This window comes from Pantherophis guttatus, chromosome 2 (assembly GCF_059756535.1).
Source record: "Pantherophis guttatus breed Tessera chromosome 2, ASM5975653v1, whole genome shotgun sequence".
Taxonomy (NCBI): Eukaryota; Metazoa; Chordata; class Lepidosauria; order Squamata; family Colubridae; genus Pantherophis; species Pantherophis guttatus.
In genome coordinates this window covers 128,637,648-128,646,848 of record NC_142064.1, presented here as the reverse complement: position 1 = coordinate 128,646,848, position 9,201 = coordinate 128,637,648, and the positions used below count along the sequence as shown (strand labels likewise).

At 40.4% G+C, this 9,201-nt stretch overlaps 1 protein-coding gene across 8 annotated transcripts in view; it reads left to right on the top strand.

Moving 5' to 3' along the window:
- Positions 1–364: 364 nt before the first annotated feature.
- R3HDM2 (R3H domain containing 2) overlaps positions 365–9,201 on the top strand; it is a 207,110-nt gene continuing 198,273 nt past the window's right edge. For all 8 annotated transcript variants that reach the window (XM_087886692.1, XM_087886690.1, XM_087886687.1 and 5 more), the window contains exon 1: positions 365–1,166. The gene's annotated coding sequence lies outside the window, so the exon portion shown is untranslated. The remainder of the gene's footprint in view (positions 1,167–9,201) is intronic.

Below are 9,201 nucleotides of genomic sequence, written 5' to 3'. Positions count from 1 at the left end.
AAAAATGTCTTCCTCAGCCCGGGATCCTTCAAATGTTGAGACTACGGCTTTCTATGCTCCCCAGCCATCACGGCAGGGAATTGGCGGGAGGTGGCAGGACAACACCTCCGGCAGGACCCCCAGATGACGGGAAGCTGTTTCAGGGACATTTCATTTCCCCCCCTTCTTCCCCCCCCCCCAAATCAACCGGGGGCTTCCGGCACCAATACCCATCTCCCTTAAAGCCCCGCTTTACTTAGGACAGCCCTGCCCCGTCACTTAGCGCGGGACGCGGAGGCGTCGCCTTTGCGACGTTGTCCCGGGCAACGCCGAGCAAGGCGACGAGTGACGCGCGCCGAGGGTTACGTCGCCGCGCGGCGCAGGCGGGAGTGACGCAAAGGCAGGCGCGCGCGCGCGCGCAGGCAGGGGGAGGGGCCGGCAGCTTCTTTTTCCCCCTTTTTTTTCTGTTTCTTTTTTTTTTCCTTTTCTTTTCTCCCCCCCCCCCACTTTTTTTTTAAAAAAAATCCCCGTCCGCCCTCCCTTTTTCTTTTCTTTTGGCCTTCCTGCCTCCCTCTCTCCACCCCCCGGCCTCGGCGGCTCTACCTGACCGGCCGCAAACCATCCATCCATCCTTCCATCCATCCGCCCGGATGGACTGACCCAGGCCCCGACCTGCCCACTCCCCCCCCCACCCCCGTTACAGCTTAGCTCCCCGGCCCGTGGGACTCTCTAGGAGCTCCAGCCTCGCTGGCTTGGCGGGGTAACCCCCTCCCCCCCCCTCCTCCTCCTCTCCACCCTTCCACCCGGCCCGTCGCTCCGCCCCGAGTTGGCCTGTCTCGCTTTCTCGCCGGGCGCTTCAGCCCCGCTGCAGCTGCCCGCACTTGTTGCTGCCCAGAATTTCCTCCTCCTCCTCCTCCTCCTCCGGCGGCTTCTACCTACGCTCTACGTCAGAGGAAGCGGTGTGAGGGGGGGGGGGGGACGGCAAGGTTCCCTCGGCCGGCGGCGCCACCTCTCCTCCTCCCCGCCCAAGAGGGAGGGAGGGAGGGAGGGAGGGAGCAGGAAGAAGAAGAAGAAGAAGGAAAGCGGCGGGCGCGAAGACACGCCAGCGACGGAAAGGCGAGAGGGGGGGGGGACGACCGGGGTCCCTGCTCTCCCCCCTCCTCCTTCCTCCCTCCCACCCCCCGGAGGTAAGTTTCTCTTCGGGTTGCAAAGTGGGACCCTTTCGGGTGGGAAGGAGCGGGGTGGACGTCTTCAGCCTCTTTTGTGGCTTTTTTCCCCATGCTGGGTGGTGGTGGTGGTGGGTGAGAGAGGAAGAGGAGGAATTGTCTCCTTCGGGAGAGAGAGAGAGAGAGAGAGAAAAAAGAGCGAAGGTGCAACAGGTCCGAAGCCAAGAAGGTGGTGGTGTTTGAAGGGGAGAGAAGGAATGGTGGTGCCTGCAATGTACTCTTCTTGAAATGTGGGGAATGGCAGGAAGCGGTGCTTTTCTGCCGGCCTTCGGAAACGGAGCCCCGGCTCTCCCCCAATGTTGCCTGGGGTGGAGAAAAGAAAGTGCCATTGAACCTGGTCTAAAGGAGGGTCGGCACCCCTTCCTCCCCCTTCCTGGGTGCCATTCAGCGTTTGGCTTGAGAGTCTTTTTAAGTTTGGGGCCAGATGGAACTGTTGAGGCCATGTGTGTGTTGCTAGCGCCGGGAGTGTATCAGGCGCTATGTGAATATAACCATTCATAGTTGCTGGGTGCATTCATGGCCTTCCTTAATTTGCAGAGGCTTTACTAGCTTGGTTCGTTTGTAGGCTTTTTGATGCGCTGTGTAAAAAAAAAAAGGGATGTTTCTTCGGGTCCCCGTGATTCTTCCGGGGGGTCCAGAAGCGGGAAAGCGCTTTCGCTTGGTGCTGTTTTTACCGAGATGAATATAGTAGCTTCTGAGTGGTAACCGAGATCCTTAAATGATGATGATGATGATGATGATGATGCTGCCTGTATCGTCGTAAAGGGCATGAACATTCCCAAACCTGGAATTCTGTCCGAGAGTAAAAAAAAAAATCTCAGAATCTGAGCCTGTCTACATTTTGGAAGCAGGCTTATTGTCTTTAAAAAAAAACAAAAAACCTGGCTTTTGGAGTTCAGAGTTTTGTTATAAAAAAAAAAGTGGGGAGGTTTAACGTATAGGTTGTTTTCATCTGTTTTGTGGATGGACTTTTAGAGATGTATGTATGTGTGTGTTTTTGCAAGTCGTTGGGATGAGATGTGCATATTTAAATAAGGAAGTAAGGAAACATTGTTTTTTGGGAGTGATGAAACCAAGACACACACACACAAAAACCCTCAGCAACCACAAAAGATGGAGAGAAGGGTGACTGTTAGTCATTTTCGATGCTGTCTTTTGTTTCAAGATCTGCTAAAAACCTTTGAGATCAACAGACCTTAAAATGTATGCTAATTTTGGAGTCAGTAAATTGGGCTTAGATCCTATTGACTGCATGGAGAAATGTTTGCCATTTTGACTTGTCTCTGGTAATACCACTTGTAGCTTTTCTGGGGATAATTTTGTACTTAACTTTGATTCCATTCATCTACCTTGTCTGTTGTTTTTTTCCCCTTCTATTTCCCTCAATTTACCAGGCATATTTTTTTGGTCACATGCTCAAAGCATATGAGTTTCTGTTTGCTGATCATACCTTTCAGGTAGCAGTCAGTCTTTATTTGGTCAAAAACTATTGGTTCTTTCTACAATCCATAGTACTCTTAATAACCATCTTCAAATCCATAATTCAAAGCTGTGTATATTCTTTCTCTCATCCTTTCTCAGTGTTGTCCAGTGTTCACAGCCATGCCTTGTCATTGAAAAGACAGTTGCTTTTATTTTTATGATTTTTGTTGTAATAGGAATATACTTAGTTTCATGATCTTGTCTAAGCTTGTTATTGCTTTCCTTCCTATTAATCTGTTTGTTTCTCTAGCATTCTTGCCATCTTTAACCTTGAGCTAAAGATAACAGAAGATAACAGCATCTTCATTTTTTCAGAATCAGTGGTGAACTCACTAAATATTAGTTGAAATTGCAATTTTTATATCTAACAATAAGTTACATTTTTACTTTCCAGTTACTTTCATAATTAGCTATTTTTCCAACTAACAGAGCTATAGTCTGTATATCACAAATAGTTATTGTCACAGCTACATCGGTTTGATTCTAGCTTTCTGTCATATATTTCAATCCTAGTATTTTTATAATATGTTCATATAAGTTAAACATATATGGGGACAATATGTTTTGTGTGTGTGTGTGTATGGCTTACTCTAAATCTAGTTTTGGAGATTTATTTTAGTACAATAGTTTCATTTTCGTTGTAAAAAAATTCCTCAGAAAAATAATCAGATGTTCTGGCATACTCATTAACCTTAATATATTCAGTTCTGGTATGAGCTATGAATCAAAAGCCTTGATATATTCAATAAAGCAAAGATAAATACCTTTCTTATATCCTTTGGTTACGGGTATATCTTAGGTCAACTATTAATTTTGCCAATTGCAAAACTTGCCTATTTGACATATTTTCTGTATAAGAATAAGAATAATTTTATTTCTATACCGCCCTTCTCCCGAAGGACTCAGGGCGGTGTACAGCCTATTAAAAGCACAAGACAAACATCAATTAAAATTATTTAAAATTATTAAATAATTCGGCTCAATTTAAAACCCCAGAAATTTAAAACATCCAATTTAAAATTATTATGTTGATAGCCCGGCTATGTATGTTTATTGTTCTTCGTAAAATCTTAAACTACTGCTTTAAGTTTAATAATTTGCACATTCTTTTGCATGTCCCTTTGGTGTCACACCAAAGATGTAGCCTTGTTCCTTATTTATTGATATTAGAGCTGTTAGCACTTTAATGACTTCTTCTGCAGCTTTAAAGAATTCACTGGATATTTCATCTGCTTCTGATGCCTTTCTGTTTGACAAATGTGTTGATGCCTGTAGCACCTCACCTATTACCTGTCCTACTTTTTTTCTGCAAATGTTTCTTTCATCTATAATCCTATTTGTAAAGAATGTCAGTTCTGCATAGCTTTTCTATTTTCCTTCCCACCCATATTATATCTCTTTTACAATGAAACAACCTCTCCCCAAGGTCCAAAAGCCCCCTACTCCTTTTGGCCTTCGGGAAGGCCTTGGCGACCCTCAGGTATTGGGTCAGGATGTAAATTGAGTCCAGCGTATGTGCAAAGGCTGTGATGTTGCTATGAGCCTAGTTAAAATATGTTAGTCTTTAATTTGGTGGAGCAGTTGTTGGTATTTTTAAAAAATATGGGTTTGATTATTGTTAGTTTCCCAAGGTTATATTGTTGCCATCTAAATCTTAATAATAATAAGCAAAGATAGTACCAGTCGTAACAGGCACCTTGGGTGCAGTCCCAAAACATCTGAAGCACTACTTCAACCCCATTAGCATTAACAAAGTCACAGTCAATTGTTTACTTGGAACAGCTTACATCCTGCGACAATACCTTTAACACCCATCCTAGTAACATCTGCCTATCACAGGTTGTCAGCACACTAGGTGTCATACCAAAGAATTGTGGATGGCTCTTAGAAAATCTGCTCATTGACAAAATTTAAATCGATTACAAAAAAAAAACACTGCTTGGATGTACACATGTTATGCCGATACACAACAATATCCTATGTTCTTGGGAAGAATGGTATGTATGAAAGCCAACACTAACTAAAGAACTGGTAGCTGTGACTTTACATTGTTGTGATGAGATAATAAGAATGACAACAATTCTTAAGTATAGAGTGGAAATTTTCTTATGATTTCTCTGATCTTAGTAATACATCTTTTTTTCCCCCTTCTATGTCCCTTCTTAATAGGGACATAACTTTTCCTATGCTTTTCTTATCCAAGACTTATCCTCTGGCTTTCTTTGGTTATTATGATAGTTTGCTTTGAAAGTGAGTTATATTTTCATCTGTAATTTTTTTCCACATTGGTTTTTACAACATCTTTTTTCTTTTCCCATAGTTTTTCAGATTTTCCTTTGCATAAATTAAGTATTTATATTGCTCTTATAATTCTTCCAGGTATAATCTTGTTGACCTGCTTTCTAACTTTCTAAATTTAACCTATATATTGAATGTCAGTAATTTATGATCTTCTCCATAATCTGAATCTCAAAATGTTTTAATTGACTGGTTTGTACTGTGTAGTCAATTTGATGTTAACATTGTGCATCCAAAAAGGTCCGTGTTTTGATGCCATGTTTAAATTGCTTAATGCAAATGTTAGTAATAAACAATAAATTCTCTACAAAACATCATTGATCTATCTCCTTCACTGTTCAATGTACCCATCCCAAATATTCTGGTAATTTGAGGTGTTTCCATTCCGCTTTCATTTTGCAATTATACATTAATAAGTCTGTGTCCTTCCTTAATATTGCATTTAGCTCTTAGAGTATGCCATAAAATTTTTCAATAACTTCTCCCATTATATCTGTAATAGGTGCATAAACTGGATATCCACAAATCCTAGTAGATATGATCCATTTTTTAATTAGGTTATAGCAAAACATTTATTTAGCAATGTCTTTTTGGAGAGGCATTTGTCACAATTACCACATGAAGACTAGTTAATTAGACTGAAGGCAGCAAAAGTAATGCTTTTCATGCATTGATACTAAAATGTTTAATGAATCAAAAATGAAAGGTATTGTGGTATGCCATTACATCTGCATTTATTAAATATCCAAATAATTAAAAGCAGCCACAACCTTTTACCATCAATCAGAGTGACAAATCAGCTATTTCGTTTTGGCCGCTTAGCTGCCAATATGTTTTAATAATCAGAATACTAGTAATTGATTTTATTACTGACTATATAGCTATATTTTGTGGAGGAGGGGGATCAGACCCAGGATGATATAATCTCATAAGAGCTGTGCCTATTCTATTCTATTCTATTCTATTCTATTCTATTCTATTCTATTCTATTCTATTCTATTCTATTCTATTCTATTCTATTCTATTCTATTCTATTCCATTCCATTCCATTCCATTCCATTCCATTCCATTCCATTCCATTCCATTCCATTCCATTCCATCCCCATCCCCATCCCCATCCCCATCCCCTTCCATCCCCATCCCCATCCCCATCCCCATCCCCATCCCCATCCCCATCCCCATCCCCATCCCCATCCCCATTCTATTCTTAATCTATTCTAATCTAATCTAATCTTTGGCTCCTTGATGAGCACAGATCTTTTTCCGATTCTTTCTATTCTTTATCCGTGCCTGTAGTTCCTTCTCCTTTTCAAGAGAGAAATGTCTTGTTTGCAGTTTTTCCCATTCCTTACCGAGAGACTTTTGTGGTGAGTTGGTCATACCTAGTTTTCCTCTTCAGCTACCGTACCTCTTCCTTCCCTCACTTGGGCTATTCTAGCCTGCCAGTTAGTCTTTCTGGGCAAAATGTTGTCCCTTGACTGCTTTCAATCTGGAGAATTTAGCATAATATTTATTTATTTGTTTGTCATCCATCTCACCTCATGGCGACTCTGAGTGGTTTAGAAGCAGTATCTGCTCTGCAGTTGCTGGAAGAGTCACTGAAGTGAGCTGCCAGGTTCCTACCATTGCTAGGGTACTGCTCCTCTGGAGGTACTTCTTTAGCATATCTTACAGAACTAATCTGTGGTTAGTCTCCATCCTTGCTGGGTAGCATCATCAGTGTGTACAGTGTGTTGTGCAGACCACATAAATTATTTGAAAACTCCACATGACCAATGGGCTGTAAGTTTGAAATTCCTGTTATAGAGTTGACCCTGGGTTCTTTAATAAGGTTCATCATATGAATCTAATTTAAAGGGATCCATTCTGTTCCGTCTAAGTTCTCACTTTATTCTAAAATACCACATTTATAAATAATTCATTTGTATTTCGGAGATTTCAATTATCTTTGTTACATTGCTGTGTCCAATTTTATGCATCACTGTAAAATTAGGAACTTCTTAAAGTACTTGCTCCATCAGCAATTAGACTTCCTTGTGGCTTTGGTCTGATCGTATCATTACCTCCAGATCTACTTGTGAAAGTTTGATATTTTCCCCTAGTAAATAGAGGTAATTTGAGTTGAGAATAGCATGATCTGTCATCCAAACGCATCTAAATATTTTAGCCAATTCTGTACTTTTTTCTTTACAGCAGAACTTGCCAAATTTTGATTTTGGAGAATTCTTCTCCTAAGTGGTTGGCTTTTCTCACACATGCAGCATCTGGCCTGTTCTTACCCCAGCTGTAGTTTGCCTTTAGCTTCACTTTCCTTGTTGTTGTCAAGAGTGGCCTTTTCAACTCAAGTTCCTGCCTCAATCATACTCAGAAGCACTGAAGGTACAGAGTCCCACACGGCAGCAACATGGTTGTAATTTGGTGGGGCGAAATATATCGGTCATCCTCAAAAAGGCAGATCATGATTTTTTTTAGATATGTGCCTCAGCTTAAAAAAAACAGTTGAAGTGTGCTTTTATGTTGCTAAATTGCATGGTGCTCAGGATTCTTTTTAATTGGTAATGTTTGTTTCAAAATGTAGGGGCTTTCAAGTTGCAGCATATACATTTTTGGTAGCTCGTACATCTTTCCTATCTTTCATTCTTTTTGTTTTTTGAGTCACCCCTTTAGAAGAAGTTCCCTATTTAAGGGCTCTTAGAGCAAACCTTCCTTTTTAACATACTATTTCAGAGTTGTGATCTTGTCAGATTACAGACCACAGCTCCTTTTCTTCATCTTGAATTATCTTTTCTTCAACACCATGATACTCAAAAAAATGACTTCTATTGTGAAAAATCAAAAGATTTTCGCATTGGTAGCTAGTTTGATAACCTAGTCAAAAGGGACATCAGTCTTTTTCATAATAAAGCATAGAACCAAGAACATATATTTCTTAGTTGTTCAGTAATTTTTCTAATGGACTACCTGAATGGATGTTATGGAGCACCAGTACTCCTTGGATCATAGTTTTGAAAATCTTAAATTTAGTGCATCTGACATATGGCTGCTGCTTATATGGAGCAGGTTCTGGTATATGTATCTGCTGAAATTAAATATTTTAGGAAAACAGTTCTCTAGATTATTTTACAGTTGAAAATTATTCTAGTGCTCAGGTTGTGTCTGACTGAGGAAGATACATCTACTTACATTTATTTGTGTTGTGTTGGACTGAGAAAGATATATCTACTTACCTTTATTCCAAGGTTATCACACAAGTATAGGTAATATTGTAATGGAGGGATGGGAGAGTGTTTCTTTAAGTGGAGGGGGGAAATAGGTGGAGGAAGAAAGATGGTTGGTGCTGTCAATTTTTCTCAGTCACCTTTAGGAAGTTGAGATGTTCTGATTTTTCCCAATGAGTTTTTTCATCTTATCGTTATTGAACTGGAAGAACATTTTAAAGCCTAGTACAATTATCAAGCTTCCATAGTATATTGTTTTATTGATAAGTTCAGATTTCTATCCTATTAGGTCCCTCCCTTCCTCCCTCTGTGTGTGTGTGTGTGTGTTCATTGTTCCTTTTGGAATTTAGAACTACGCAACCAAAATATTGTATTACAGATAATTTCATTGTTCCTATGCTCCATGTTCTATTACTTACACTTGTACAGAACATTTGCTCTTGGGGAATTTTTCTTAACTGAACTATTCCTGAATTCTTGGCTGCAGACAGAACATATTATTTGGCACCATTAATCACTTTGTGGAAATGTAAAAGGCAGCCTATAATTGCTCTGATGTTTGCTTCAGAAACATGTGCTATGAATGAATTGGACTTTTCCTTTTTGATATTGTTGTCCTTGGTGTAGTCTTCAGATAAGATAGGCCTGACTAACTTTGAACTGCCAACCTGAATAAAGACACCAGCAATATATCTTTTTCTTGTTGAGGATATGCGGAAAGAGTCAAACATCTTGTTTTCATGCCTGCATAATGTTGTTCTATGTTTGAATTTGTATCTTATGTGTTGTGGTAGCCTATGTCTTAATCCCAGGATAAATGAACAAGGACAGTAAATTCTTTGCTGTGGATAGGAAACAGTTGCTATTGCTGGTTGACATTGCTCACCATTTCCTTCATTGGAATAGCCAATAGAAAGTGTCAGGCACAAATAACTAGGAACATTTGTTGAGTTCAAAGCACAGTAGAGTTTATTATTGCTACCTGTAATACAAGAATC